Source organism: Nesoenas mayeri, assembly GCF_963082525.1.
Source record: "Nesoenas mayeri genome assembly, chromosome: 1".
NCBI classification, from domain to species: domain Eukaryota; kingdom Metazoa; phylum Chordata; class Aves; order Columbiformes; family Columbidae; genus Nesoenas; species Nesoenas mayeri.
Genome location: NC_137541.1, coordinates 135906604 through 135913797, shown reverse-complemented (window position 1 = coordinate 135913797; position 7194 = coordinate 135906604).

Genomic DNA, 7194 nt, shown 5'->3' with positions numbered 1-7194 from the left:
CTGCTGGGGAATAACTGGCAAAAGAACTGTATTAGTTGTGCTTGGAACTAAGCGTTTCCCTAATTATAAGCACCGCCTTTACAACCACATGAGGGAAACCTCTGAAAAGGCTGGCAAAGAAATGAGACAAGAAAAGTTTCTTCAGAACAGGAGGAAGATTTAGGAGGAAGGATTTTTCTCAGCCTCAGTGTATCCCTGGTATTTTCTAAAAATGGGAACAGAATGGTGTCACTTCTGAGATGTCAAAAATTGCTGAAAGTACTTCGACTTAAGCCATGGAGAGAGAGAAATCTAACTGAGGGACATGGATAAGGACCTCCTAGCCTTGTTAAATGACCTGAGAGAAGGGACAGACACTTCTCTCAGGGTTTAAAAAAAAAAAAAAAAAGAAATGAAACAAACACAGCGAGAGATTTTTTTGTGTGGCACAGGTAAAATTCCCCAATTCTGGAAAATAAATTTTTAGACATAATGGAGAAGATGGAAAAAGGATTTGCGAATTGTCTCAGCACTTATGGTTGTGAGAGATGGACTGGGGTCAATACTTGGAGGAGGAACTCTCACCTAATACCATTTCACTGTTTCTCAAGCTTATACTGTGACACCTTTTATATCTGCCGAAAACAGGCTCTTCAGGGACACTCAATGCCAGTGAATACATGGGGCTGAATAACACCTTCAGAGACAACTTCATTTAGTGTCCCAAGCTGCTGGGATATGGCACTATGCTGGAGTTATTTAATATCCTTTTATTTATTTATTTATTTATTAAAAGTAACTCCTAAAAACGTGAATATAGACCTTATTATTACCTGTAGTACTTTGCTGAAAGCATGGAGAGTTGTAAGAAGCTGCAAACTTGTCCAGTCCAAGGTCCACTCAAGCACATATACTTCCCAGGCAACATGCCATGAAACCAAAGATTGCCTCCAAGGATGACTTAGGTCAGCCCATGAAGTTCTGGTCTTGCAGATACCCTCCCTGCTGAGGTGCTGCTGCTGAGTTCATTTTCAATTCTGAGTTAAACTGACACTGCACCAGCACCATGAGCACTAAACCCCCACTGAGGGAATGCCTCTTTTTTTATTGGGTGTGAAATACAACTGAGTAATCCTCAAAATAACATTTATGGCAAAAAAAAAAAACATTACCAGCCAGTCATGGCCAAGACAGCTAAACAAGAACTACTGTGTAAGTAGTGCCTCAATTACACTCTTCACTTTTGGAGCAGCACTGAGTTATGCACACTTGCTTGCTATAGTATATGGCATGTTCTAATATTGAAAATATGTATATGGAAAAAAATACTAACAGCAAGATGCAGAGACTATTAATACATACCAAACTCCATGCTGCTGGCAATTTCCTTGCTTAGGCTCATTAGTAACAAGAATTACCATATTAGAGAAATAAATTGGTCTGCATAACAGAGCTAGTGAAAAGAGCTGTCTCAGAAGGAGATACTATGAAATACTTACGTATATGAATTCTGCGAGGGCACTTATGGCATACATAGGCCTTAGAAAAGTTTTGTCCTAACACCTGTTTTGTACGAGCTGGCCAACACTCTACAACTTAAAACTCAATATCCTATCAGCTTCTGTTCTTATCCTTATTGTCAACCCCAAAGTCCAGTCTGAGGCATCTACAATATTTAGCCTTTAATAAGGCAGATCTCATCAAGAATTCAGTTCACCAATCTTGACAAGAACTTTTATTTTGAGTAGCATAGGGAGCATGAATATATATATATAAAGATAACATGGGAACTGGTTGCCTTAGTAACAGGATATTTCAGACACTGTGTTTAGTATTTACTTAGCACTGGAATTGTAAACTGTATTGAGAAGAAATGTGGTATTTTTATTAGTCTAACCCTGCACATATGCCCATCAACAGCAAATGCATGCTGTGTAGTTTAACTTTCCACTTCTGAGCTATCTGAAACCTCTGAGAAGAGAGCATGCAGAAATGAAACCAGGGCACCTGGTGCAATGTATTTTTGTTACAAGTATTTTGAGAAAAAGAACTGTTGTGAGAGTTTAAAGTTATTTCTTGTCTCACAATTATATCTCCAGCAGCAGAAGAGTGTAAGAGCATTTCTGTTCCATGGTTTCATACTCTGACTAAAAAAGTGACATAAAATACTTATGAAAAGCAATATTTCTACAGTGCCAATTTCCACAACTGTATTAATGTGCAATGCAAATTTAACAAGCACTGTTATATGCTGTTTTACCTGACATTGGGGGGAGGAATGAGGGAATAGATATTTAAAGGGCTCCAGTCTGGGAGAAGCAAGGCATCAGTTACAGCTGCATCAATTAAAATGAAAGCAAAATTAGATAGAACAGTTCTATTTAATTTTGGGTCCAGCCAGGATACCAAAAGGTTTATAACCCTTTTTCTGCAAGCATGCCATGGGATTTTTCATCCTCCCAGCAACACATCAGAGTTGCTTTTAGATGCTAAGCAAAAATCAACCACCTTAAGCTGCCCAGTGCCTCCTGCAAGGATGCAGGGAGGGAGGCCAAGCTGTCTGGGGACAGAGTGCCACCTACTGCGGCACCAAGCCCTGTCCTCCCCTCCGGGGCTGCACAGAGCCTGGATTCAGTTGTGTCTGAAACCATAGGTGAAACTCCCCTAAGCTTTGACAGATTTTGGCTCAAGAGCTGAAGGCTGTATCAACCCCTTCCTACTTGGCTAGCGAGAGCTCAAGGGATCACAGCATGCCGCCGTGGTGCAAGAGCAGGTCGCTCGGGACCATACAGTCCCAAACACACAGGGTTGATGCTGGAGGAGACTTCACTGCATGAACTAACCCGATGGCCTGTTTCTTGTAATAGTCTGGGCATTACATCTTTCTCCCAGGGTAACCCAGCTACTGCACCAACTAGAAATCCACTCCTTGCCTACTTTCTCTCATTATAATTTCAGATAGTGTAAAACACTTCTGTATTATAGCAACGTAATATCTGATATGGCCTCTGTCACGGTGTTATATCATACCTTTACAGGATGATGGACTCCAGTCTCATATGGTTTTTCCTCCTCTAACTACTACAATCCTCTATCCATTTTGCCATTCAGATGGAATAGAGCCTGCTCAAATAGAAAAGCAGAATGTTTTAGTCACATAAAATAACGTAAATGTAATGGTAGACAGAACATTTATTTTATATTAAAAAAAATAAGAGCTGGGAAACAGATGTGGAAATGCGTAACATGGTGAGAGCAGGTTGAACCAGAGAGCTGGGCTGGCTAAAGCACTATCCAACAAATGTAGCCTTTTTATTTCATTATGAACAATTTTCTGCTGAGTCCTGACTTTCTCAGTTTTGTTTAGCTCTAAATATTGTTGCATAGATGGGTTTGCAATGGACTTTCTGGTTAACTGCTGAAAATGAGCCAGCAAGACCAAATTATTGGATAGCACTTTATCAGACTGCATGCTCCCCCCAAGAGGGGCAGGCACGTGATTCACCGTGTTTTGTGTGTCGGGCTCTCCCAGTGCTCCATGAGCTGGAAAAGCCATCAGTGACACACAGCACAGGTGCAAGCGAGGTTGCAAAGCACCCAGCTGGATGGAGATCAGCAGCAGGAGGAGCAGAGAGGTGGATCAGTTTCCCAGCAGCAGTCATTTCCCCCAAGTTGTTCAAAATGTTTGTGTTTAAAAAGAAAACTGCTTTTTTTTCTCCATTTCGTTTGCCATCTTTGGGTATAGAATAAATCTTCATGTTTCTGTCAAAAAAGGAGGGAAAAAAAGATAGATAATATACGTTGTTTAAAAATGATATAGAAATGGTGAGGTGGTTTTCCTGACAGGCCCTCCATTAATAATCTCATTAAGATTATCGTAGCCTGCAAACTAAATTGCATTTTTCTTAGGATGGCCTTTTACAGGAAGAGCTCTGCTGCTAACTGTTTATCACACATTTGAGCTAAAATTCATCAATGTGCACTGAAAAAAATTAAAGAGTTCTTCTGAGAACTGGGGAAAGGTTTAAGCTAGTGAAGCTTTTTGACTGATGAACTTACCACAAGAAATAAATAGGCTTTGCTTGTCCTGATCAGATATTAGGGTCATGCAATTCAAAACTAAAATATATAAACCAGTCACACAGAAATAGGCTTATCCATAGCACACACAGAAATCAGAATGAAGAAACAGAACGGCAGTGAATTACTATCCCTCTGTGACTGCAGGTAACAGTCAACTCAATGTTATTTTATGGGAGATCTACTGTACAAAATCAAATAACCTAAGAGGTTTAACTATTTGTCTCCCAATCACACACCCTTCTGAACTATCCAGACACACCATATTTTCCCTATATTCAGCTAGAATGTGTAAGCCAACTTCAAAAAGCTGCCTAACTGTGCCCATACACAGTATGACATACAACTGCTGTTTTGTTTTAAATTAATGTAATAGTAACAACAATGCATACACATCTTTCAACATACAAATATTGCAGGTATTGTAGAGGTGTAGCAGTTGCCTAACTATATTCTTTTTGAGTAGCACATTGTTATATTTCTATATCTATCCTACAGTTCTTCTGTCATACCTAACTGCTAATGAAATGAAAGCACGGAAGATGGTCACCATAGCATAGAGCAGACAGAGGACAGGTGGCATGTTTTACCGTGCCTTGGATCCTTTTCAGCAAAGTGAGGATAACACGCTGATGTCGCATGACACAAACTGAATTGATGTCTCCTTGTGAGAGAGAGGGCAGCTACGGTGGGAGTAAACAGGTAAGGAAAAAAATAAAAAAGGAATAGGTTTGTTGTTCCTGCAGCTGAAGCTGTCAAGGTCCATAGGAAAGGGAAAATCTGAAAGAATCGACATGTGTCAGTTCTGCTCACTTTGGGACTGACTGACAGGAAGGAAAGAGCTATTATACTGAGATGGAAAACATTTGGGCCTTCTCCAGAACATATGAAGAGATTCACTCTCTGTCCCAACAATTCAGCAGAAATGAATATACTTCTATTACATCTTTCTGAGATCACAAAATCTGTCCCTCTCACCACTGTTTAATTGTAAATCCTTGGTACTGTGGGAGCATCTCAGCATGGTGAAAGCCCCAGCCCTCTTTATGCTTTGTACTGCAAACAGAAAAAACAAAACAAAACAAAAGCTGTCCTTGCCCGATGAGACTGTTTGCACATAGTCAGAAACATTTCTTAGAACCACATTGTAAACATACTGTTGCATTTTTATCAGTATTTTGTATTCAGTAAAAATATTCTGAAGCTTAAGGGCTCAGTGCCCACAAATATGCTGGCACGCAGATTTCACATATCTTGTAAAGTCTACTACTGTGCTGGTGTGTGCATATGAAATAGCTGATATTTCAAATAGGCAAAAGCATGCACTTGCAGCAGGACTGAGCCAAAAGCATGGCAAAGAATTATTGGCTGCAAGAAGGTATTGAAGCAGTCCAGCAGACCTGTACACAGCACAATCATTCGAGAAAGAGAGGGAAAGCTGGCATGGAACTTTTACTGTGATCACACAGAAAGACTCATTTCTGCTTCTGTGGATGGATCATTTTCAGTAGTAACGCAGACTCTTTCCAGAATGGCTCTAGCTTTACAGTATCTGCTTCCAACAAACTTCTCTCCAGGCTAAACAGACACTTGCTACTCACATGACAGTGCATGGGGGAGTGATGCTGAGAAAAGAAGACACGCCGTGGCTAACATCTTTGCTTGTCTTGTAAGAGTAATCTGACTAGTGTCGGAATGATTCCATCAGTATTGTCAGAAATAGGTTTAAAAGCCCTCCAGGTACATTGCAAGCCTTGGCACAGGCAAAGTCTAATGTGAAGTGGATGCCAATTGTCCAGAGGTTCTAGGAAGGTACAAAGCAACACTAAGGACCTTGACTGAGGCAGATGACACTGAGTTTTCTTCTTCTCAACATTTCTTTCCCTATTTCCGATGGACTAGAGTATGGAAGAGGCATTGTGTGATACGCTGTCAAGTGCTATCGGTTTCACGTATCACATTCAGAAATAAAACCAAACTGAATTTGTGTAACGGTAGATGAGCTTGCTCATATCTTAGTCATCTTTGAACTATGTATTGGATAAACTGAAGTGTGATGGATATTCATGCAATAATGAAAAATCTGGTTCCTGCAGGACAGATGTGCTATAAAGATCATTAGGAAATGCCACTATCACTTTTTCCAAACAGCAATTTTAAATGATGACACCTCTCTCCCATCATATTTTTGCTGACCCTCCTTTATACAGATTCCTTTCCTTAAAAGAATGGAAGAAGGCCGGTGTTCTCATCAGCTCTCAGGAATGGTGTTTGAGACATCTTGCTTCAAACTGTATTTGGCCTCCCAGGCTTGTTGTTTGTTCTTGACTCACCAGGTTTCTGTGTTCCTCCATTTCACACTGTGTAAAGAGGAATAACACATGCTCTTACCTATTATTTCTCCTATATACTTGGATTAGAAATAATTTGGGTCTGGAACTAGCTCTTCTATGAAAATATGCATGGCACAGTTCCTCGTAAAATACCACAACATTATTTATAAGGGATAATAGAAATAGATCTGTGCCAGTGGAAAGATTCATTGCAAAAGTCCAAAAGTTCTTACCCAGTGTACAGACTCGCTCAAGTACTTTAAGTGATACCTTCAGGAAAAGAACAAGTGTAAAAATAGATATTCTGAGACTTTAGCTGCAGTACCCCACAAAAAGAAAAGCAGGACTTCTCTAACCACATATATTGCAAAACCTCTTTTCCTTTGCCTACGGAGCTCGCTGTTAAAGCAGCTCTATTTGTGTGCATTCCTCTGTTTATCCTTTTGTTGTCATTCCTAATAGATAAAATTGACAAGCTTGACTGACGTCCATATGGATTTCATATACACAGCAACAACGTGAATGAGAAAACGGCCTCCTGGGAGACTGTTTGGACTCTTGTTCATTATCATTATCACTATCATGATTCATGCAGATGATGAGACTCCCAGTCATATCCTCCCCCTTGTGCTCTAGGTTGCACTTTGCAGCCCCTTGTTGTCACCAAAGGGTTGTACAAGCAAGCGGTCTCCCTGTCACCTCCAGAGCTTCTGCAGTATTGTCCTACCTGCTTCCACAGAGGACACTCAAGCTGAGCAGAGGGTGGATGATGTGCTCCAGACATCAGCACAGATCCAAGCAA